The following is a 25,326-nucleotide window of genomic DNA, read 5'->3' as shown; positions in this document are numbered from 1 at the left end:
GGTAAAACAATCTGGGGCGATGTGCGCAAATCACACCTCTGCGGATTCCCACGGGTGTCCTCTTTTCGGAAATGCATGGGGCTCCCTGTTTTCCTTGGTGGCTTGGACACCCGAGGCCCATATCTGTATGGTGTGCCGGTCGGCAGAATGGCTGAGATTCCCCTCTGCAAACAGACTGGGGGTTGCTTGCGTTTTCGGCTTGCCCCTTGCCGGCCAGGTAGGTGCACCCACGCATGTGAGGTACCGTTTTCATTGGGACACCTGTGGGAACGCGGGACGGTAGGCCATGTGTTGTTGGGGGCGTGTTTCGATGGGTGCGTCGAGCGAAATGTGCGGAAAAAGCGTTTTTTTCCCCACATTTCGGACTTTGCAGGGGTGTCTGGGTAAAAAAATCTGGGGCGATGTGCGCAAATCACACCTCTGCGGATTCCCACGGGTGTCCTCTTTTCGTAAATGCATGGGGCTCCCTGTTTTCCTGGGTGGCTTGGACACCCGAGGCCCATATCTGTATGTTGTGCCGGTCGGCAGAATGGCTGAGATTCCCCTCTGCAAACAGACTGGGGGTTGCTTGCGTTTTCGGCTTACCCCTTGCCGGCCAGGTAGGTGCACCCACGCATGTGAGGTACCGTTTTCATCGGGACACCTGTGGGAACGCGGGACAGTAGGCCATGTGTTGTTGGGGGCGTGTTTCGATGGGTGCGTCAAGTGAAACGTGCGGAAAATGCGTTTTTTTCCCCACATTTCGGACTTTGCGGGGGTGTCTGGGTAATAAATTCTGGCCCGCTTCGCGCAAATCAGACCTCTGTGCTTTCCCACGGGTGTCCTCTTTTGGGAAATGCATGGGGTTCCCTGTTTTCCTTGCTGGCTTCGATACCCTAGGCCCATATCTGTATGTTGTGCCGGTCGGCAGAATGGCTGAGATTCCCCTCTGCAAACAGACTGGGGGTTGCTTGTGTTTTCGGCTTGCCCCTTGCCGGCCAGGTAGGTGCACCCACGCATGTGAGGTACCGTTTTCATCGGGACACCTGTGGGAACGCGGGACGGTAGGCCATGTGTTGTTAGGGGCGTGTTTCGATGGGTGAGCCGAGCGAAATGTGCGGAAATTGCTTTTTTTTTCCCACATTTCGGACTTTGCAGGGGTGTCTGGGTAATACATTCTGGGGCAATTTGGGCATATGATACCTCTGCGGATTCCCACGGGTGTCCTCTTTTTGGAAATGCATGGGGTTCCCTGTTTTCCTTGGTGGCTTGGACACCCGAGGCCCATATCTGTACGTTGTGCCGGTTGGCAGAATGTCTGAGATTTCCCTCTGAAAACAGACTTGGGGTTACTTTTGTTTTAGGCTTTCCCCTTGGTGGCCAGGTAGGTGCACCCACACATGTGAGGTACCGTTTTCATCGGGACACCTGTGGGAACGCGTGACGGTAGGCCATGTGTTGTTGGGGGCGTGTTTCGATGGGTGAGCCGAGCGAAATGTGCGGAAATTGCTTATTTTTTCCCACATTTCGGACTTTGTGGGGGTGTCTGGGTAATAAATCCTGGGGCAATTTGGGCATATCATACCTCTGCGGACTCCCACGGGTGTCCTCTTTTTGGAAATGCATGGGGTTCCCTGTTTTCCTTGGTGGCTTGGACACCCGAGGCCCATATCTGTATGATGTGAGAGTGTGACATTTCCGGTGTGAAAACAGACTTGGGGTTACTTGTGTTTTAGGCTTTCCCCTTGGCGGCCAGGTAGGTGCACCCACACATGTGAGGTATCGTTTACATCGGGACACCTGTGGGAACGCGTGACGGTAGGCCATGTGTTGTTGGGGGCGTGTTTCAATGGGTGCGTCGAGCGAAATGTGCGGAAAAAGCGTTTTTTTCCCCACATTTCGGACTTTGCAGGGGTGTCTGGGTAAAACAATCTGGGGCGATGTGCGCAAATCATACCTCTGCGGATTCCCACGGATGTCCTCTTTTCGGAAATGCATGGGGTTCCCTGTTTTCCTCGGTGGCTTGGACACCCGAGGTCCATATCTGTACGTTGTGCCGGTCGGCAGAATGTCTGAGATTTCCCTCTGAAAACAGGCTTGGGGTTACTTGTGTTTTAGGCTTTCCCCTTGGCGGCCAGGTAGGTGCACCCACACATGTGAGGTACCGTTTTCATTTGGACACCTGTGGGAACGCGTGACGGTAGGCCATGTGTTGTTGGGGGCGTGTTTCGATGGGTGAGCCGAGCGAAATGTGCAGAAATTGTGTATTTTTTCCAACACATTTCGGACTTTGCGGGGGCGTCTGGGTAATAAATCCTGGGGCGATTTGGGCATATCATACCTCTGCGGATTCCCACGGGTGTCCTCTTTTTGGAAATGCATGGGGTCCCTGTTTTCCTTGGTGGCTTGGACACCCGAGGCCCATATCTGTATGATGTGAGAGTGTGACATTTCCGGTGTGAAAACAGACTTGGGGTTACTTGTGTTTTAGCCTTTCCCCTTGGTGGTCAGGTAGGTGCACCCACACATGTGAGGTACCGTTTTCATCGGGACACCTGTGGGAACGCGGGACAGTAGGCCATGTGTTGTTGGGGGCGTGTTTCGATGGGTGAGTCGAGCGAAATGTGAGGAAAATGCGTATTTATTTCCACATTTCGGACTTTGCAGGGGTGTCTGGGTAATAAATTCTGGGGCAATTTGGGCATATCATACCTCTACGGATTCCCACGCGTGTCCTCTTTTCGGAAATGCATGGGGTTCCCTGTTTTCCTCGGTGGCTTGGACACCCGATGCCCATATCTGTACGTTGTGCCGGTCGGCAGAATGTCTGAGATTTCCCTCTGAAAACAGACTTGGGGTTACTTGTGTTTTAGGCTTTCCCCTTGGCGGCCAGGTAGGTGCACCCACACATGTGAGGTACCGTTTTCATCGGGACACCTGTGGGAACGCGTGACGGTAGGCCATGTGTTGTTGGGGGCGTGTTTCGATGGGTGAGCCGAGCGAAATGTGCGGAAATTGCGTATTTTTAGCCACATTTCGGACTTTGCAGGGGTGTATGGGTAATAAATTCTGGGGCAATTTGGGCATATCATACCTCTGCGGATTCCCACGGGTGTCCTCTTTTTGGAAATGCATGGGGTTCCCTGTTTCCTCGTTGGCTTGGACACCCGAGGCCCATATCTGTACGTTGTGCCGGTTGGCAGAAAGTCTGAGATTTCCCTCTGAAAACAGACTTGGGGTTACTTGTGTTTTAGGCTTTCCCCTTGGCGGCCAGGTAGGTGCACCCACACATGTGAGGTACCGTTTTCATCGGAACACCTGTGGGAACGCGTGACGGTAGGCCATGTGTTGTTGGGGGCGTGTTTCGATGGGTGAGCCGAGCGAAATGTGCGGAAATTGCTTATTTTTTCCCACATTTCGGACTTTGTGGGGGTGTCTGGGTAATAAATCCTGGGGCAATTTGGGCATATCATACCTCTGCGGATTCCCACGGGTGTCCTCTTTTTGGAAATGCATGGGGTTCCCTGTTTTCCTTGGTGGCTTGGACACCCGAGGCCCATATCTGGATGATGTGAGAGTGTGACATTTCCGGTATGAAAACAGACTTGGGGTTACTTGTGTTTTAGGCTTTCCCCTTGGCGGCCAGGTAGGTGCACCCACACATGTGAGGTACCATTTTCATCGGGACACCGGTGGGAATGTGGGACAGTAGGCCATGTGTTGTTGGGGGCGTGTTTCGATGGGTGCGTCGAGCGAAATGTGAGGAAATTGCTTATTTTTTCCCACATTTCGGACTTTGTGGGGGTGTCTGGGTAATAAATCCTGGGGCAATTTGGGCATATCATACCTCTGCGGATTCCCACCGGTGTCCTCTTCTTGTAAATGCATGAGGTTCCCTGTTTTCCTTGGTGGCTTGGACACCCGAGGCCCATATCTGTATGATGTGAGAGTGTGACATTTCCGGTGTGAAAACAGACTTGGGGTTACTTGTGTTTTAGGCTTTCCCCTTGGCGGCCAGGTAGGTGCACCCACACATGTGAGGTATCATTTTCATCGGGACACCTGTGGGAACGCGTGACGGTTTGCCATGTGTTGTTGGGGGCGTGTTTCAATGGGTGCGTCGAGCGAAATGTGCGGAAAAAGCGTTTTTTTCCCCACATTTCGGACTTTGCAGGGGTGTCTGGGTAAAAAAATCTGGGGCGATGTGCGCAAATCATACCTCTGGGGATTCCCACGGATGTCCTCTTTTCGGAAATGCATGGGGTTCCCTGTTTTCCTCGGTGGCTTGGACACCCGAGGTCCATATCTGTACGTTGTGCCGGTTGGCAGAATGTCTGAGATTTCCCTCTGAAAACAGGCTTGGGGTTACTTTTGTTTTAGGCTTTCCCCTTGGTGGCCAGGTAGGTGCACCCACACATGTGAGGTACCGTTTTCATTGGGACACCTGTGGGAACGCGTGACGGTAGGCCATGTGTTGTTGGGGGCGTGTTTCGATGGGTGAGCCGAGCGAAATGTGCAGAAATTGCGTATTTTTTCCAACACATTTCGGACTTTGCGGGGGCGTCTGGGTAATAAATCCTGGGGCGATTTGGGCATATCATACCTCTGCGGATTCCCACGGGTGTCCTCTTTTTGGAAATGCATGGGGTCCCTGTTTTCCTTGGTGGCTTGGACACCCGAGGCCCATATCTGTATGATGTGAGAGTGTGACATTTCCGGTGTGAAAACAGACTTGGGGTTACTTGTGTTTTAGCCTTTCCCCTTGGTGGTCAGGTAGGTGCACCCACACATGTGAGGTACCGTTTTCATCGGGACACCTGTGGGAACGCGGGACAGTAGGCCATGTGTTGTTGGGGGCGTGTTTCGATGGGTGAGTCGAGCGAAATGTGAGGAAAATGCGTATTTATTTCCACATTTCGGACTTTGCAGGGGTGTCTGGGTAATAAATTCTGGGGCAATTTGGGCATATCATACCTCTACGGATTCCCACGCGTGTCCTCTTTTCGGAAATGCATGGGGTTCCCTGTTTTCCTCGGTGGCTTGGACACCCGAGGCCCATATCTGTACGTTGTGCCGGTCGGCAGAATGTCTGAGATTTCCCTCTGAAAACAGACTTGGGGTTACTTGTGTTTTAGGCTTTCCCCTTGGCGGCCAGGTAGGTGCACCCACACATGTGAGGTACCGTTTTCATCGGGACACCTGTGGGAACGCGTGACGGTAGGCCATGTGTTGTTGGGGGCGTGTTTCGATGGGTGAGCCGAGCGAAATGTGCGGAAATTGCGTATTTTTAGCCACATTTCGGACTTTGCAGGGGTGTATGGGTAATAAATTCTGGGGCAATTTGGGCATATCATACCTCTGCGGATTCCCACGGGTGTCCTCTTTTTGGAAATGCATGGGGTTCCCTGTTTCCTCGTTGGCTTGGACACCCGAGGCCCATATCTGTACGTTGTGCCGGTTGGCAGAAAGTCTGAGATTTCCCTCTGAAAACAGACTTGGGGTTACTTGTGTTTTAGGCTTTCCCCTTGGCGGCCAGGTAGGTGCACCCACACATGTGAGGTACCGTTTTCATCGGAACACCTGTGGGAACGCGTGACGGTAGGCCATGTGTTGTTGGGGGCGTGTTTCGATGGGTGAGCCGAGCGAAATGTGCGGAAATTGCTTATTTTTTCCCACATTTCGGACTTTGTGGGGGTGTCTGGGTAATAAATCCTGGGGCAATTTGGGCATATCATACCTCTGCGGATTCCCACGGGTGTCCTCTTTTTGGAAATGCATGGGGTTCCCTGTTTTCCTTGGTGGCTTGGACACCCGAGGCCCATATCTGGATGATGTGAGAGTGTGACATTTCCGGTGTGAAAACAGACTTGGGGTTACTTGTGTTTTAGGCTTTCCCCTTGGCGGCCAGGTAGGTGCACCCACACATGTGAGGTACCATTTTCATCGGGACACCGGTGGGAATGTGGGACAGTAGGCCATGTGTTGTTGGGGGCGTGTTTCGATGGGTGCGTCGAGCGAAATGTGAGGAAATTGCTTATTTTTTCCCACATTTCGGACTTTGTGGGGGTGTCTGGGTAATAAATCCTGGGGCAATTTGGGCATATCATACCTCTGCGGATTCCCACCGGTGTCCTCTTCTTGTAAATGCATGAGGTTCCCTGTTTTCCTTGGTGGCTTGGACACCCGAGGCCCATATCTGTATGATGTGAGAGTGTGACATTTCCGGTGTGAAAACAGACTTGGGGTTACTTGTGTTTTAGGCTTTCCCCTTGGCGGCCAGGTAGGTGCACCCACACATGTGAGGTATCATTTTCATCGGGACACCTGTGGGAACGCGTGACGGTAGGCCATGTGTTGTTGGGGGCGTGTTTCAATGGGTGCGTCGAGCGAAATGTGCGGAAAAAGTGTTTTTTTCCCCACATTTCGGACTTTGCAGGGGTGTCTGGGTAAAAAAATCTGGGGCGATGTGCGCAAATCATACCTCTGCAGATTCCCACGGATGTCCTCTTTTTGGAAATGCATGGGGTTCCCTGTTTTCCTCGGTGGCTTGGACACCCGAGGTCCATATCTGTACGTTGTGCCGGTCGGCAGAATGTCTGAGATTTCCCTCTGAAAACAGGCTTGGGGTTACTTGTGTTTTAGGCTTTCCCCTTGGCGGACAGGTAGGTGCACCCACACATGTGAGGTACCGTTTTCATTGGGACACCTGTGGGAACGCGTGACGGTAGGCCATGTGTTGTTGGGGGCGTGTTTCGATGGGTGAGCCGAGCGAAATGTGCAGAAATTGCGTATTTTTTCCAACACATTTCGGACTTTGCGGGGGCGTCTGGGTAATAAATCCTGGGGCGATTTGGGCATATCATACCTCTGCGGATTCCCACGGGTGTCCTCTTTTTGGAAATGCATGGGGTCCCTGTTTTCCTTGGTGGCTTGGACACCCGAGGCCCATATCTGTATGATGTGAGAGTGTGACATTTCCGGTGTGAAAACAGACTTGGGGTTACTTGTGTTTTAGCCTTTCCCCTTGGTGGTCAGGTAGGTGCACCCACACATGTGAGGTACCGTTTTCATCGGGACACCTGTGGGAACGCGGGACAGTAGGCCATGTGTTGTTGGGGGCGTGTTTCGATGGGTGAGTCGAGCGAAATGTGAGGAAAATGCGTATTTTTTTCCACATTTCGGACTTTGCAGGGGTGTCTGGGTAATAAATTCTGGGGCAATTTGGGCATATCATACCTCTACGGATTCCCACGCGTGTCCTCTTTTCGGAAATGCATGGGGTTCCCTGTTTTCCTCGGTGGCTTGGACACCCGAGGCCCATATCTGTACGTTGTGCCGGTCGGCAGAATGTCTGAGATTTCCCTCTGAAAACAGACTTGGGGTTACTTGTGTTTTAGGCTTTCCCCTTGGCGGCCAGGTAGGTGCACCCACACGTGTGAGGTACCGTTTTCATCGGGACATCTGTGGGAACGCTTGACGGTAGGCCATGTGTTGTTGGGGGCGTGTTTCGATGGGTGAGCCGAGCGAAATGTGCGGAAATTGCGTATTTTTAGCCACATTTCGGACTTTGCAGGGGTGTATGGGTAATAAATTCTGGGGCAATTTGGGCATATCATACCTCTGCGGATTCCCACGGGTGTCCTCTTTTTGGAAATGCATGGGGTTCCCTGTTTCCTCGGTGGCTTGGACACCCGAGGCCCATATCTGTACGTTGTGCCGGTTGGCAGAAAGTCTGAGATTTCCCTCTGAAAACAGACTTGGGGTTACTTGTGTTTTAGGCTTTCCCCTTGGCGGCCAGGTAGGTGCACCCACACATGTGAGGTACCGTTTTCATCGGGACACCTGTGGGAACGCGTGACGGTAGGCCATGTGTTGTTGGGGGCGTGTTTCGATGGGTGAGCCGAGCGAAATGTGCGGAAATTGCTTATTTTTTCCCACATTTCGGACTTTGTGGGGGTGTCTGGGTAATAAATCCTGGGGCAATTTGGGCATATCATACCTCTGCGGATTCCCACGGGTGTCCTCTTTTTGGAAATGCATGGGGTTCCCTGTTTTCCTTGGTGGTTTGGACACCCGAGGCCCATATCTGGATGATGTGAGAGTGTGACATTTCCGGTGTGAAAACAGACTTGGGGTTACTTGTGTTTTAGGCTTTCCCCTTGGCGGCCAGGTAGGTGCACCCACACATGTGAGGTATCATTTTCATCGGGACACCTGTGGGAACGCGTGACGGTTTGCCATGTGTTGTTGGGGGCGTGTTTCAATGGGTGCGTCGAGCGAAATGTGCGGAAAAAGCGTTTTTTTCCCCACATTTCGGACTTTGCAGGGGTGTCTGGGTAAAAAAATCTGGGGCGATGTGCGCAAATCATACCTCTGCGGATTCCCACGGATGTCCTCTTTTCGGAAATGCATGGGGTTCCCTGTTTTCCTCGGTGGCTTGGACACCCGAGGTCCATATCTGTACGTTGTGCCGGTTGGCAGAATGTCTGAGATTTCCCTCTGAAAACAGGCTTGGGGTTACTTTTGTTTTAGGCTTTCCCCTTGGTGGCCAGGTAGGTGCACCCACACATGTGAGGTACCGTTTTCATTGGGACACCTGTGGGAACGCGTGACGGTAGGCCATGTGTTGTTGGGGGCGTGTTTCGATGGGTGAGCCGAGCGAAATGTGCAGAAATTGCGTATTTTTTCCAACACATTTCGGACTTTGCGGGGGCGTCTGGGTAATAAATCCTGGGGCGATTTGGGCATATCATACCTCTGCGGATTCCCACGGGTGTCCTCTTTTTGGAAATGCATGGGGTCCCTGTTTTCCTTGGTGGCTTGGACACCCGAGGCCCATATCTGTATGATGTGAGAGTGTGACATTTCCGGTGTGAAAACAGACTTGGGGTTACTTGTGTTTTAGCCTTTCCCCTTGGTGGTCAGGTAGGTGCACCCACACATGTGAGGTACCGTTTTCATCGGGACACCTGTGGGAACGCGGGACAGTAGGCCATGTGTTGTTGGGGGCGTGTTTCGATGGGTGAGTCGAGCGAAATGTGAGGAAAATGCGTATTTATTTCCACATTTCGGACTTTGCAGGGGTGTCTGGGTAATAAATTCTGGGGCAATTTGGGCATATCATACCTCTACGGATTCCCACGCGTGTCCTCTTTTCGGAAATGCATGGGGTTCCCTGTTTTCCTCGGTGGCTTGGACACCCGAGGCCCATATCTGTACGTTGTGCCGGTCGGCAGAATGTCTGAGATTTCCCTCTGAAAACAGACTTGGGGTTACTTGTGTTTTAGGCTTTCCCCTTGGCGGCCAGGTAGGTGCACCCACACATGTGAGGTACCGTTTTCATCGGGACACCTGTGGGAACGCGTGACGGTAGGCCATGTGTTGTTGGGGGCGTGTTTCGATGGGTGAGCCGAGCGAAATGTGCGGAAATTGCGTATTTTTAGCCACATTTCGGACTTTGCAGGGGTGTATGGGTAATAAATTCTGGGGCAATTTGGGCATATCATACCTCTGCGGATTCCCACGGGTGTCCTCTTTTTGGAAATGCATGGGGTTCCCTGTTTCCTCGTTGGCTTGGACACCCGAGGCCCATATCTGTACGTTGTGCCGGTTGGCAGAAAGTCTGAGATTTCCCTCTGAAAACAGACTTGGGGTTACTTGTGTTTTAGGCTTTCCCCTTGGCGGCCAGGTAGGTGCACCCACACATGTGAGGTACCGTTTTCATCGGAACACCTGTGGGAACGCGTGACGGTAGGCCATGTGTTGTTGGGGGCGTGTTTCGATGGGTGAGCCGAGCGAAATGTGCGGAAATTGCTTATTTTTTCCCACATTTCGGACTTTGTGGGGGTGTCTGGGTAATAAATCCTGGGGCAATTTGGGCATATCATACCTCTGTGGATTCCCACGGGTGTCCTCTTTTTGGAAATGCATGGGGTTCCCTGTTTTCCTTGGTGGCTTGGACACCCGAGGCCCATATCTGGATGATGTGAGAGTGTGACATTTCCGGTGTGAAAACAGACTTGGGGTTACTTGTGTTTTAGGCTTTCCCCTTGGCGGCCAGGTAGGTGCACCCACACATGTGAGGTACCATTTTCATCGGGACACCGGTGGGAATGTGGGACAGTAGGCCATGTGTTGTTGGGGGCGTGTTTCGATGGGTGCGTCGAGCGAAATGTGAGGAAATTGCTTATTTTTTCCCACATTTCGGACTTTGTGGGGGTGTCTGGGTAATAAATCCTGGGGCAATTTGGGCATATCATACCTCTGCGGATTCCCACCGGTGTCCTCTTCTTGTAAATGCATGAGGTTCCCTGTTTTCCTTGGTGGCTTGGACACCCGAGGCCCATATCTGTATGATGTGAGAGTGTGACATTTCCGGTGTGAAAACAGACTTGGGGTTACTTGTGTTTTAGGCTTTCCCCTTGGCGGCCAGGTAGGTGCACCCACACATGTGAGGTATCATTTTCATCGGGACACCTGTGGGAACGCGTGACGGTAGGCCATGTGTTGTTGGGGGCGTGTTTCAATGGGTGCGTCGAGCGAAATGTGCGGAAAAAGTGTTTTTTTCCCCACATTTCGGACTTTGCAGGGGTGTCTGGGTAAAAAAATCTGGGGCGATGTGCGCAAATCATACCTCTGCGGATTCCCACGGATGTCCTCTTTTTGGAAATGCATGGGGTTCCCTGTTTTCCTCGGTGGCTTGGACACCCGAGGTCCATATCTGTACGTTGTGCCGGTCGGCAGAATGTCTGAGATTTCCCTCTGAAAACAGGCTTGGGGTTACTTGTGTTTTAGGCTTTCCCCTTGGCGGACAGGTAGGTGCACCCACACATGTGAGGTACCGTTTTCATTGGGACACCTGTGGGAACGCGTGACGGTAGGCCATGTGTTGTTGGGGGCGTGTTTCGATGGGTGAGCCGAGCGAAATGTGCAGAAATTGCGTATTTTTTCCAACACATTTCGGACTTTGCGGGGGCGTCTGGGTAATAAATCCTGGGGCGATTTGGGCATATCATACCTCTGCGGATTCCCACGGGTGTCCTCTTTTTGGAAATGCATGGGGTCCCTGTTTTCCTTGGTGGCTTGGACACCCGAGGCCCATATCTGTATGATGTGAGAGTGTGACATTTCCGGTGTGAAAACAGACTTGGGGTTACTTGTGTTTTAGCCTTTCCCCTTGGTGGTCAGGTAGGTGCACCCACACATGTGAGGTACCGTTTTCATCGGGACACCTGTGGGAACGCGGGACAGTAGGCCATGTGTTGTTGGGGGCGTGTTTCGATGGGTGAGTCGAGCGAAATGTGAGGAAAATGCGTATTTTTTTCCACATTTCGGACTTTGCAGGGGTGTCTGGGTAATAAATTCTGGGGCAATTTGGGCATATCATACCTCTACGGATTCCCACGCGTGTCCTCTTTTCGGAAATGCATGGGGTTCCCTGTTTTCCTCGGTGGCTTGGACACCCGAGGCCCATATCTGTACGTTGTGCCGGTCGGCAGAATGTCTGAGATTTCCCTCTGAAAACAGACTTGGGGTTACTTGTGTTTTAGGCTTTCCCCTTGGCGGCCAGGTAGGTGCACCCACACGTGTGAGGTACCGTTTTCATTGGGACATCTGTGGGAACGCTTGACGGTAGGCCATGTGTTGTTGGGGGCGTGTTTCGATGGGTGAGCCGAGCGAAATGTGCGGAAATTGCGTATTTTTAGCCACATTTCGGACTTTGCAGGGGTGTATGGGTAATAAATTCTGGGGCAATTTGGGCATATCATACCTCTGCGGATTCCCACGGGTGTCCTCTTTTTGGAAATGCATGGGGTTCCCTGTTTCCTCGGTGGCTTGGACACCCGAGGCCCATATCTGTACGTTGTGCCGGTTGGCAGAAAGTCTGAGATTTCCCTCTGAAAACAGACTTGGGGTTACTTGTGTTTTAGGCTTTCCCCTTGGCGGCCAGGTAGGTGCACCCACACATGTGAGGTACCGTTTTCATCGGGACACCTGTGGGAACGCGTGACGGTAGGCCATGTGTTGTTGGGGGCGTGTTTCGATGGGTGAGCCGAGCGAAATGTGCGGAAATTGCTTATTTTTTCCCACATTTCGGACTTTGTGGGGGTGTCTGGGTAATAAATCCTGGGGCAATTTGGGCATATCATACCTCTGCGGACTCCCACGGGTGTCCTCTTTTTGGAAATGCATGGGGTTCCCTGTTTTCCTTGGTGGCTTGGACACCCGAGGCCCATATCTGGATGATGTGAGAGTGTGACATTTCCGGTGTGAAAACAGACTTGGGGTTACTTGTGTTTTAGGCTTTCCCCTTGGCGGCCAGGTAGGTGCACCCACACATGTGAGGTATCATTTTCATCGGGACACCTGTGGGAACGCGTGACGGTTTGCCATGTGTTGTTGGGGGCGTGTTTCAATGGGTGCGTCGAGCGAAATGTGCGGAAAAAGCGTTTTTTTCCCCATATTTCGGACTTTGCAGGGGTGTCTGGGTAAAAAAATCTGGGGCGATGTGCGCAAATCATACCTCTGCGGATTCCCACGGATGTCCTCTTTTCGGAAATGCATGGGGTTCCCTGTTTTCCTCGGTGGCTTGGACACCCGAGGTCCATATCTGTACGTTGTGCCGGTTGGCAGAATGTCTGAGATTTCCCTCTGAAAACAGGCTTGGGGTTACTTTTGTTTTAGGCTTTCCCCTTGGTGGCCAGGTAGGTGCACCCACACATGTGAGGTACCGTTTTCATTGGGACACCTGTGGGAACGCGTGACGGTAGGCCATGTGTTGTTGGGGGCGTGTTTCGATGGGTGAGCCGAGCGAAATGTGCAGAAATTGCGTATTTTTTCCAACACATTTCGGACTTTGCGGGGGCGTCTGGGTAATAAATCCTGGGGCGATTTGGGCATATCATACCTCTGCGGATTCCCACGGGTGTCCTCTTTTTGGAAATGCATGGGGTCCCTGTTTTCCTTGGTGGCTTGGACACCCGAGGCCCATATCTGTATGATGTGAGAGTGTGACATTTCCGGTGTGAAAACAGACTTGGGGTTACTTGTGTTTTAGCCTTTCCCCTTGGTGGTCAGGTAGGTGCACCCACACATGTGAGGTACCGTTTTCATCGGGACACCTGTGGGAACGCGGGACAGTAGGCCATGTGTTGTTGGGGGCGTGTTTCGATGGGTGAGTCGAGCGAAATGTGAGGAAAATGCGTATTTATTTCCACATTTCGGACTTTGCAGGGGTGTCTGGGTAATAAATTCTGGGGCAATTTGGGCATATCATACCTCTACGGATTCCCACGCGTGTCCTCTTTTCGGAAATGCATGGGGTTCCCTGTTTTCCTCGGTGGCTTGGACACCCGAGGCCCATATCTGTACGTTGTGCCGGTCGGCAGAATGTCTGAGATTTCCCTCTGAAAACAGACTTGGGGTTACTTGTGTTTTAGGCTTTCCCCTTGGCGGCCAGGTAGGTGCACCCACACATGTGAGGTACCGTTTTCATCGGGACACCTGTGGGAACGCGTGACGGTAGGCCATGTGTTGTTGGGGGCGTGTTTCGATGGGTGAGCCGAGCGAAATGTGCGGAAATTGCGTATTTTTAGCCACATTTCGGACTTTGCAGGGGTGTATGGGTAATAAATTCTGGGGCAATTTGGGCATATCATACCTCTGCGGATTCCCACGGGTGTCCTCTTTTTGGAAATGCATGGGGTTCCCTGTTTCCTCGTTGGCTTGGACACCCGAGGCCCATATCTGTACGTTGTGCCGGTTGGCAGAAAGTCTGAGATTTCCCTCTGAAAACAGACTTGGGGTTACTTGTGTTTTAGGCTTTCCCCTTGGCGGCCAGGTAGGTGCACCCACACATGTGAGGTACCGTTTTCATCGGAACACCTGTGGGAACGCGTGACGGTAGGCCATGTGTTGTTGGGGGCGTGTTTCGATGGGTGAGCCGAGCGAAATGTGCGGAAATTGCTTATTTTTTCCCACATTTCGGACTTTGTGGGGGTGTCTGGGTAATAAATCCTGGGGCAATTTGGGCATATCATACCTCTGCGGATTCCCACGGGTGTCCTCTTTTTGGAAATGCATGGGGTTCCCTGTTTTCCTTGGTGGCTTGGACACCCGAGGCCCATATCTGGATGATGTGAGAGTGTGACATTTCCGGTGTGAAAACAGACTTGGGGTTACTTGTGTTTTAGGCTTTCCCCTTGGCGGCCAGGTAGGTGCACCCACACATGTGAGGTACCATTTTCATCGGGACACCGGTGGGAATGTGGGACAGTAGGCCATGTGTTGTTGGGGGCGTGTTTCGATGGGTGCGTCGAGCGAAATGTGAGGAAATTGCTTATTTTTTCCCACATTTCGGACTTTGTGGGGGTGTCTGGGTAATAAATCCTGGGGCAATTTGGGCATATCATACCTCTGCGGATTCCCACCGGTGTCCTCTTCTTGTAAATGCATGAGGTTCCCTGTTTTCCTTGGTGGCTTGGACACCCGAGGCCCATATCTGTATGATGTGAGAGTGTGACATTTCCGGTGTGAAAACAGACTTGGGGTTACTTGTGTTTTAGGCTTTCCCCTTGGCGGCCAGGTAGGTGCACCCACACATGTGAGGTATCATTTTCATCGGGACACCTGTGGGAACGCGTGACGGTAGGCCATGTGTTGTTGGGGGCGTGTTTCAATGGGTGCGTCGAGCGAAATGTGCGGAAAAAGTGTTTTTTTCCCCACATTTCGGACTTTGCAGGGGTGTCTGGGTAAAAAAATCTGGGGCGATGTGCGCAAATCATACCTCTGCAGATTCCCACGGATGTCCTCTTTTTGGAAATGCATGGGGTTCCCTGTTTTCCTCGGTGGCTTGGACACCCGAGGTCCATATCTGTACGTTGTGCCGGTCGGCAGAATGTCTGAGATTTCCCTCTGAAAACAGGCTTGGGGTTACTTGTGTTTTAGGCTTTCCCCTTGGCGGACAGGTAGGTGCACCCACACATGTGAGGTACCGTTTTCATTGGGACACCTGTGGGAACGCGTGACGGTAGGCCATGTGTTGTTGGGGGCGTGTTTCGATGGGTGAGCCGAGCGAAATGTGCAGAAATTGCGTATTTTTTCCAACACATTTCGGACTTTGCGGGGGCGTCTGGGTAATAAATCCTGGGGCGATTTGGGCATATCATACCTCTGCGGATTCCCACGGGTGTCCTCTTTTTGGAAATGCATGGGGTCCCTGTTTTCCTTGGTGGCTTGGACACCCGAGGCCCATATCTGTATGATGTGAGAGTGTGACATTTCCGGTGTGAAAACAGACTTGGGGTTACTTGTGTTTTAGCCTTTCCCCTTGGTGGTCAGGTAGGTGCACCCACACATGTGAGGTACCGTTTTCATCGGGACACCTGTGGGAACGCGGGACAGTAGGCCATGTGTTGTTCGGGGCGTGTTTCGATGGGTGAGTCGAGCGAAATGTGAGGAAAATGCGTATTTTTTTCCACATTTCGGACTTTGCAGGGGTGTCTGGGTAATAAATTCTGGGGCAATTTGGGCATATCATACCTCTACGGATTCCCACGCGTGTCCTCTTTTCGGAAATGCATGGGGTTCCCTGTTTTCCTCGGTGGCTTGGACACCCGAGGCCCATATCTGTACGTTGTGCCGGTCGGCAGAATGTCTGAGATTTCCCTCTGAAAACAGACTTGGGGTTACTTGTGTTTTAGGCTTTCCCCTTGGCGGCCAGGTAGGTGCACCCACACGTGTGAGGTACCGTTTTCATCGGGACATCTGTGGGAACGCTTGACGGTAGGCCATGTGTTGTTGGGGGCGTGTTTCGATGGGTGAGCCGAGCGAAATGTGCGGAAATTGCGTATTTTTAGCCACATTTCGGACTTTGCAGGGGTGTATGGGTAATAAATTCTGGGGCAATTTGGGCATATCATACCTCTGCGGATTCCCACGGGTGTCCTCTTTTTGGAAATGCATGGGGTTCCCTGTTTCCTCGGTGGCTTGGACACCCGAGGCCCATATCTGTACGTTGTGCCGGTTGGCAGAAAGTCTGAGATTTCCCTCTGAAAACAGACTTGGGGTTACTTGTGTTTTAGGCTTTCCCCTTGGCGGCCAGGTAGGTGCACCCACACATGTGAGGTACCGTTTTCATCGGGACACCTGTGGGAACGCGTGACGGTAGGCCATGTGTTGTTGGGGGCGTGTTTCGATGGGTGAGCCGAGCGAAATGTGCGGAAATTGCTTATTTTTTCCCACATTTCGGACTTTGTGGGGGTGTCTGGGTAATAAATCCTGGGGCAATTTGGGCATATCATACCTCTGCGGATTCCCACGGGTGTCCTCTTTTTGGAAATGCATGGGGTTCCCTGTTTTCCTTGGTGGCTTGGACACCCGAGGCCCATATCTGGATGATGTGAGAGTGTGACATTTCCAGTGTGAAAACAGACTTGGGGTTACTTGTGTTTTAGGCTTTCCCCTTGGCGGCCAGGTAGGTGCACCCACACATGTGAGGTACCATTTTCATCGGGACACCGGTGGGAATGTGGGACAGTAGGCCATGTGTTGTTGGGGGCGTGTTTCGATGGGTGCGTCGAGCGAAATGTGAGGAAAATGCATATTTTTTCCCACATTTCGGACTTTGCGGGGGTGTCTGGGCAATAAATTCTGGGGCGATTTGGGCATATCATACCTCTGCGGATTCCCACGGGTGTCCTCTTTTCGGAAATGCATGGGTTTCCCTGTTTTCCGTGGTGGCTTGGACACCCGAGGCCCATATCTGTATGATGTGAGAGTGTGACATTTCCGGTGTGAAAACAGACTTGGGCTTACTTGTGTTTTAGGCTTTCCCCTTGGCGGCCAGGTATGTGCACCCACACATGTGAGGTACCGTTTTCATCGGGACACATATGGGAACGCGTGACGGTAGGCCATGTGTTGTTGGGGGCGTTTTTCGATGGGTGCGTCGAGCGAAATGTGCGGAAAAAGCATTTTTTTCAACACATTTCGGACTTTGCAGGGGTGTCTGTGTAATAAATTCTTGGGCAATTTGGGCATATCATACCTCTGCGGATTCCCACGGGTGTCCTCTTTTTGGAAATGCATGGGGTTCCCTGTTTTCCTCAGTGGCTTGGACACCCGAGGCCCATATCTGTACGTTGTGCCGGTCGGCAGAATGTCTGAGATTTCCCTCTGAAAACAGACTTGGGGTTACTTGTGTTTTAGGCTTTCCCCTTGGCGGCCAGGTAGGTGCACCCACACATGTGAGGTACTGTTTTCATCGGGACACCTGTGGGAACGCGCGACGGTAGGCCATGTGTTGTTGGGGGCGTGTTTTGATGGGTTGGCCGAGCGAAATGTGCGGAAATTGCGTATTTTTTCCCACATTTCGGATTTTGCAGAGGTGTCTGGGTAATAAAATCTGGGGCAATTTGGGCATATCATACCTTTGCGGATTCCCACGGGTGTCCTCTTTCCGGAAATGCATGGGGTTCCCTGTTTTCCTGGGTGGCTTGGACACCCGAGGCCCATATCTGTATGATGTGAGAGTGTAACATTTCCGGTGTGAAAACAGACTTGGGGTTACTTGTGTTTTAGGCTTTCCCCTTGGCGGCCAGGTAGGTGCACCCACACATGTGAGGTACTGTTTTCATCGGGACACCTGTGGGAACGCGTGACGGTAGGCCATGTGTTGTTGGGGGCGTGTTTCGATGGGTGCGTCGAGCGAAATGTGCGGAAAAAGCATTTTTTTCCCCACATTTCGGACTTTGCAGGGGTGTCTGGGTAATAAATTCTGGGGCAATTTGGGCATATCATACCTCTGTGGATTCCCACGGGTGTCCTCTTTTCGGAAATGCATGGGGTTCCCTGTTTTCCTCGGTGGCTTGGACACCCGAGGCCCATATCTGTACATTGTGCCGGTCGGTAGAATGTCTGAGATTTCCCTCTGAAAACAGACTTGGGGTTACTTGTGTTTTAGGCTTTCCCCTTGGCGGCCAGGTAGGTGCACCCACACATGTGAGGTACTGTTTTCATCGGGACACCTGTGGGAACGCGGGACAGTAGGCCATGTGTTGTTGGGGGCGTGTTTCGATGGGTGAGTCGAGCAAAATATGAGGAAAATGCATATTTTTTCCCACATTTCGGACTTTGCGGGGGTGTCTGGGTAATAAATTCTGGGGCGATTTGGGCATATCATACCTCTGCAGATTCCCACAGGTGTCCTCTTTTCAGAAATGCATGGGGTTCCCTGTTTTCCTTGGTGGCTTGGACACCCGAGGCCCATATCTGTATGATGTGAGAGTGTGACATTTCCGGTGTGAAAACAGACTTGGGGTTACTTGTGTTTTAGGCTTTCCCCTTGGCGGCCAGGTTGGTGCACCCACACATGTGAGGTACCATTTTCATCGGGACACCTGTGGGAACGCGTGACAGTAGGCCATGTGTTGTTGGGGGCGTGTTTCGATGGGTGAGCCGAGCGAAATGTGCGGAAATTGCGTATTTTTTCCCACATTTTGGACTTTGCGGGGGTGTCTGGGTAATAAAATCTGGGGTAATTTGGGCATATCATACCTTTGCAGATTCCCACGGGTGTCCTCTTTTCGGAAATGCATGGGGTTCCCTGTTTTCCTCGTTGGCTTGGACACCCAAGGCCCATATCTGTATGATGTGAGAGTGTGACATTTCCGGTGTGAAAACAGACTTGGGGTTACTTGTGTTTTAGGCTTTCCCCTTGGCGGCCAGGTAGGTGCACCCACACATGTGAGGTACCGTTTTCATCGGGACACCTGTGGGAACGCGTGACGGTAGGCCATGTGTTGTTGGGGGCGTGTTTCAATGGGTGCATCGAGCAAAATGTGCAGAAAAAGCGTTTTTTTCCCCACATTTCGGACTTTGCAGGGGTGTCTGGGTAAAAAAATCTGGGGCGATGTGCGCAAATCATACCTCTGCGGATTCCCATGGATGTCCTCTTTTCGGAAATGCATGGGGTTCCCCGTTTTCTTCGGTGGCTTGGACAACCGAGGCCCATATCTGTACGTTGTGCCGGTCGGCAGAATGTCTGAGATTTCCCTCTGAAAACAGACTTGGGGTTACTTGTGTTTTAGGCTTTCCTCTTGCCGGCCAGGTAGGTGCACCCACACATGTGGGGTACTGTTTTCATCGGGACACCTGTGGGAACACGGGACGGTAGGCCATGTGTTGTGTTTGTGTGGTTTTCATAACGTTTTGACCCATTTGCTGGAGCCCTTTGTCTCACAACCCTTTCTTTTCCCAAATGTGACCTACATTTAGTCGCTGCTTTAGCCACCATACACTTTTGTAACCTGCACAAGTCACCTACCCTTGAAAAGGTCTGCCTGTGCTCTTTCAAAAAATGTATGGCTGCCGTTCCTCACCACATTGGTTTTCCCATTTTACACATGCTAAGTGCGTCTGGTCAGGCCGTGAGCGTAAAACTCCTGTGTACCATGGCTCAGTGTTTGGCTTGTGGTATTGCTTGTTTTGTACAAACACTACAAAAATGGTATGCTCTCCTAACTGCAAGAGTCAGGGGAATGTAGCGGAGCATTGCTTTTCTCAAAATTCATAGAAGCCATTGCCGTACCAAGCCAACCATGTCCAACACATACCTTTTTTTTCAGTCATTTTCCCGCTTTTCCCCCATTCGATGGCAGTTTCCCCTACCTAGTTGTTGCCTGACCTATGCAAATCACCCCTTCCTAAACTTGGAATTTTGTCTACTTTTCAGAAATATATGCCTTTCTGTCCTCCAATTTGGCTTTCCTGCCCTTTTCTTCCATTCCGTCCATGCATGTCCAATTGGCAAAAATGGCAAAAATCGCCTACCTCTCACAAAACGGTTGATAACCCCATCAAAATAATTTTTTTCCATTTCCACTCAACCTGTTCCTGAAGGCCAACACATTGGGGAACTCAGCACAGCAAACCATTTCTTTCTAGCTCTTACAAGGAAAAAACCACAGTCTTCTTTGTACATCATTTTATTGGCATTTTTTGAAAAAACCCAAAATTTTCGCACATTTTCCTTATTTTCTCTCACCCCCCTACAGCAACCTGGGAAAAAAAGGAGCCAAATTTGGCCGAGATATCTCATGTAACGAAAAAGTTCCAAGCCATTGAATGGCCACATACCAAAATCACCAAAAAAGGCACTGGCACTGGGGAGAAATACCCATGGCACTTAAAGGGTTAAATGCTTCAGTTCTAGAGCAGTATTGTTTGCATAGTATAGTCTATGCACAAGATTCTGTATTGCAAATTGGTGTGTTGCTAACATTTTCATGTGGTGGTGGTTCTTTTGTAAGCAGTTCCTAATATGCAGTCTTATGAATGTACTTGAAGTCCAATTTGGCTGCATACTGGACAAGAATCCATGTTTTGTAAAGTTTTCCTTTTACTTTTGGCTGTTAGTTTCACATAGTGATTGAGGAATTGTTGTAAAGATTTAAAGAATTGTTGGTGTACGTTACACATTCAGCTACATGTTAATTTGTACACTGGCCAGTTTATTTGCATGAAAGACACATTTGGTTGAAAATGTGTTGAGGACTTTTTTCTGTAAGCGTTTCGTTTGCCATAATGGTGTCCCCTACCATTTCATATACTTGGCCATCACTGTTAATCCCAATTTCTTTGTTTTGTTCTTGTTTATAGGCCTCTTCCTTGAAATATGGTTATGGGCTGCTTGTGTGAACCTATTCACCTTCACAGAAGTTTAAAGAGGTATCTATGTTGACATTGTGCATGTTTTGAATTACTTTGGTAGAAGGAGTTCTTGGAAAACAGTTAATGAAGTTGTGTTATTGATGGTGTACTAAAGTGTGTTAACTGTGTTGGTAGAATCATTGTAGTGTAAGTAGTTGTGTTTTGGACCTTGGAAGGAACAAGGGAAACATGGGTGTGAGGAAAAAGTGCATATCTAGGTTATTTTTGTGCTGCTGGTTTTAATAAAGGAAGTGCTATGTTTGTTTAATGTATTTGTGTTGTGTTGCAGTGGTTTTAAAGAAAAGGTAAACTGTGGCCTAGTGGTAATGCAATGGCAGATTATTGTTGCAGCCGTGTTTGGTGTTTTATAGTAGCGCTTGGGAAAGAAGAGTACTTTAAATTTAAGGTGAAGTGTTGTATTTAGATACTTTAGCGGTATACAGAGATGTGTGAGCAGATGGAGAATGGTGGTAGTGTATGGGATGTAATGAGTGAGGTTGGAAAGTGTGACATTTTTATATTGAAATGGAAAATGCAAACCGTTTAAAAAAATATATTTTTAGGAGTATGTGCATGAAAGTTAAGAAATGCATATGTGAATTTATATGAGCTCTGTGTAATAACAGCAGATGGAAAAGAAGTATAGCACTTGGTGTGTGTCCGTTTAATATGTTGGCAGCATATTACATGCATACTTGTCAACATAATGCATTCCAATCTGTAGGTGCTTATGCAGTCCTAGTTTTTTTTGTTTGCATTCTGGGACTTGTAGTTCCACTTTTCTTATTATAATACATAGACTACAAGTTCCAGATTGCAGAGAAAAAAACAGGACTGGAAAAGTACCTACAGATTGGAATGGGTTATGTTAGCAAGTATACATGCACTGCCAACATATAATATCCACATATCAAGTGTCACTTAAAGGTGTTGTAGAAATGTTTTGCATCTGCTTTTTCTTTGTTTTAGGAAAAAGTTACACACAGTGCTGCTATAAATGTACGTATGCTTTTTTTACTTTGATGAAAACTCTCCTACAAAGAAACATTTTATCTTTTTCATTCAATATAAAAGTCACACTTTCAAGTATTCCATTCCAGTCCTGTTTTTTGTTTGCGTAGTGGGAGTTTTAGTCTGAGTTTTATAATGGGAGAAGTGAAATTACAAGTCACAGAATAGAAAGAAAAGAATGAAGACTTGATGAGCACCTACAGATTGAAATGGGTCTTGTTGGCAGGTATGCATGTACTGCCAACATATGAAACTTGCACACACCTAGTACTACTTAAGAACATTCTAATAATATTTTGCATCTGCTTTTTCTTTCTTTTAACTTTCATAAAATTGCTCCTAAAAAGTAAAATTTTTAAATGTACCGCATTGTAAGTATTTGCTGCTTCATGTGAGCAGGTACTGAGTGCTGCAAGGCATGGATTTTGCAGTAGTGGTTATGTCAAGAAGGAACCCTCTCTCTCTCTCTTTCAGCCTTGAAAGCACTTCGAAACTGCTCCCCCCTACAGATCGGTGCTTCTCAGTACAAACATAGCACTGTGACAGTTGAAAGGTAATGGTCAAAATCTTTCTGAATGGCCTGTGAAGCGAAAACTGGTATCCTCTTCCCTTAAGGAGTATCCTTTGTGGTAACAGGAGCAGTTGAGGAAGATGGGGTAGAGGGTGTCAACCTATTTGTTTGTTTTTTTGTTTGTTTGTTTGTTTATTTGCATTGCGCACCAGACCCAAAGGTAACATGGCGCATCGGATAAGACATCTTACAGCTTAGTTACACATCAGAGAATACAAAATACCAAACAGGTGGGTACAATATACACAAGTAAGTACAGATAGAGCGATAATAGGGATATAATATGTACAACGTAAATATGAGGAATATTCCGCGTGGGTCATAGGAGACGGTTCACAGGAATCATGCAAATCAAGTGGGCAGTTTACAAAAGGACTGGAGATTATTTACAATACAGTCATGTGTGGTGTGGGGAATTACTGGTTGTTCTCTCTAAACCAATTGGTGAGATTCTGTCGGAAATGTGAGCATGTTTGATCCATTCACAATAAGGGAGGTAGTGAGTTCCAAAGTTGTGCTGCCTTGACCGGGAAGCTGCAACCGCCAACTCTGGAGAGTCTAATCTAGGGACTGTCAGGCAGTTGTTGATAGCAGATCTGGTGGGTTTTATAGAGGATTTTCTGGTGAATCTCTCTGTAAGGTAACAGGGTGCAGCATTGTTGGAGCATGTGTATGTGAGTGACACAGTTTTTAGTCAGATTTTGTCATAGGTAGATAACCAGTTGTTTTGTCTTCCGGTCTCGGAGATTTGTTCTCACTGAGAAAGGAACAGCCTTTCTCAGAGCACTCGGGTGGTTGGATTTGCTGTGGCGCTGCATGGAGGTGGTCCGATAGGAGTACAGCCCAGGTTTTCCGCAACTGAGTAGAAACTTGCAGTCAGTGCATGTTAATTTGGCTGTCCAAGCTTTTGGTAGATCCCCATTGGTGGTGAAAAACTGCCACACCGAGGACTCACTTTGGGCGCTGGAGATCGGAATTTCCTCTACCCCATCTTCAACTTCCTCATGATCCTCATATGTATCTCTGCACCTATTCCCCTCTTCAGGCCCTTGCAGTCGTTGTGGTGGTGGGCCCCTTGCCCCTAGGGCTGGCAATGAGTGAAGCCATTGGTGCAAATAAAGGTGGTCTGCAAAGCAGGTGTCACTCTAGATGCTCTCTCCTGGATAGCCAGATTGAGAATGAGGAAAAGTAATGGATGGTTCACTTCAGAGGAGCTGTCCACAGACGCTGTGACTGTCTGCAAACTACAGAGTCACAAATACGTCTTGGAAAGTTATAAAAAGTTACCAGATCAACCAAGAATGGGTCTAGGAGCTCTGGAAGGGTAAAGTTACAACTTGAAACACCCTAGATTGCCTGAAAATGCAGTTTGAAATGGTCCGTGGCTGTGGACACCATTCGCGGACAGGCCGTAATGCCAAATGGGTCTGATCACATGATGACGTCCGGGGCTGTCTGCTGCCATGGCAGCCATTCATGGAAACCCATTGCGCATGAACGCACCGCACATGTGTGTGGGTGTCCGTAGAATGGGTGCGATGTACGTGGACTAATTAAAAGTGCCCTATGTGAGACTAGACATGTCCAGACATTGTGACTGTCCCGGGACACCTCAGTTTTGTGTGCGGACAGCCCAAACAGTCCAGGGTGTCTGCCCCCAAAATGGAGGTGTCCTCAGACAGTCACAGTGTCCACGGACTATTACCGTGCTTTTAAAAAAAATGACTGAATGATATACAAAGACATTTATAGTATAAAAGATACATTAATTTAGAAAAGGGATGGGGTATCAGAATGGGAAACACAAATTGTAGAATTAGGAATTTCTGTACAATAATGATCAGGCGAGGAAGGGAGTGAGGTTTCATTAAAGAGTTTTTCATTGGGAATTTGAAGGGGGTGATTGCTGGGAACAAGAGGGAAAGGTGCAAGTGGGAAAGTGAGAATAAACATTTTTAATCACATGATTTTTTTACATACTTTAAAAGTTCTTTAACGTCATTACTGATTTCATCCAATTTTGCAGACAACACCAGGATTTCATGATGTACAGTTGGGGATAGGGCTTCTTGTTCTGACTGTTGGGATTCTGCATAGTTAAATTAGGGTGTTCTTTCTTCGTGAAAATTATGTACTATGAGAAAAAAAGTAATTAATTTCAGTGAGGTATGTCTATATTACGTTATTCATTTATAATAAAAGATGTATTGTATACCATTAGAGATGTTATCATCACTCATTTCTTCTTTTGGGAAATGTTTCTTCCAACCACTCAAGTGTGTTTGCCATTTCTGTAAAAAATGTAAAAAAGGGCTTTTTGCTTATATGAAATGTTTATATAATGAATTTTAATAATACAGAATAAGTGCCTGGTGTATGTGAATCTGTATATAAAGCTGTACTGAGGTGATAATATAAGGTGTCCAGTTATAGTTTGTACTTGGTGCATTGATATGATATGATACGGCATTCATAAGGCGCCTATACACAAGTGTTTCAAGGCGCGATGAGGCAAGGGAGGGGGAACAAAGGGAGGACAGACAACGATCCTACTAGGTCAGGTTTCATTCAGATCGCGCAAGTGCACAGGATGGGGGAAGGAGGAAAGTGCGGGGGAAGGAGGAAGGGGACAGTGCAGTGTATAACATAGAATATTAACAATAGGTAAGGTAACGCCCAGCAGGTGGCAAGTGTAAACGTAAGTGCAGACATCAGGTGTCAAGTGCTGGTAGTGGGACTGTAGGGATACAGAAACAGTCCCACAGTGCGGGGGTTGCCAGGCAGGCAGTGCAGGTGTGTGTGACTGGTGCAGATTCACTTTCAGCCAGGAGGTCAGCAGGGGAGATGAGGAGAAAAAGTAGAAGCAAAGAGAAAGTTTATTAGGTGCTTACAGAACCGGAGATGGATCTCCTCAAGTTTAAGGGAGGCAGGGAGACTGTTCCAGATGGAGGCACCATCCGAAAGAAAGAGATCTACCACCAACTCGTTGCGTGGAGAAGCGACTGACCCTAAGGTCATATATTCCATTATATTGTGTGCAACATAATAATGTGTAC

This window comes from Ambystoma mexicanum, chromosome 5q (genome assembly GCF_040938575.1).
Source record: "Ambystoma mexicanum isolate Mex_15411 chromosome 5q, UKY_AmexF1_1, whole genome shotgun sequence".
Classification (NCBI taxonomy): Eukaryota; Metazoa; Chordata; class Amphibia; order Caudata; family Ambystomatidae; genus Ambystoma; species Ambystoma mexicanum.
The sequence above is the reverse complement of the archived record's forward strand: the minus strand, read 5'-3'. Positions refer to the sequence as shown.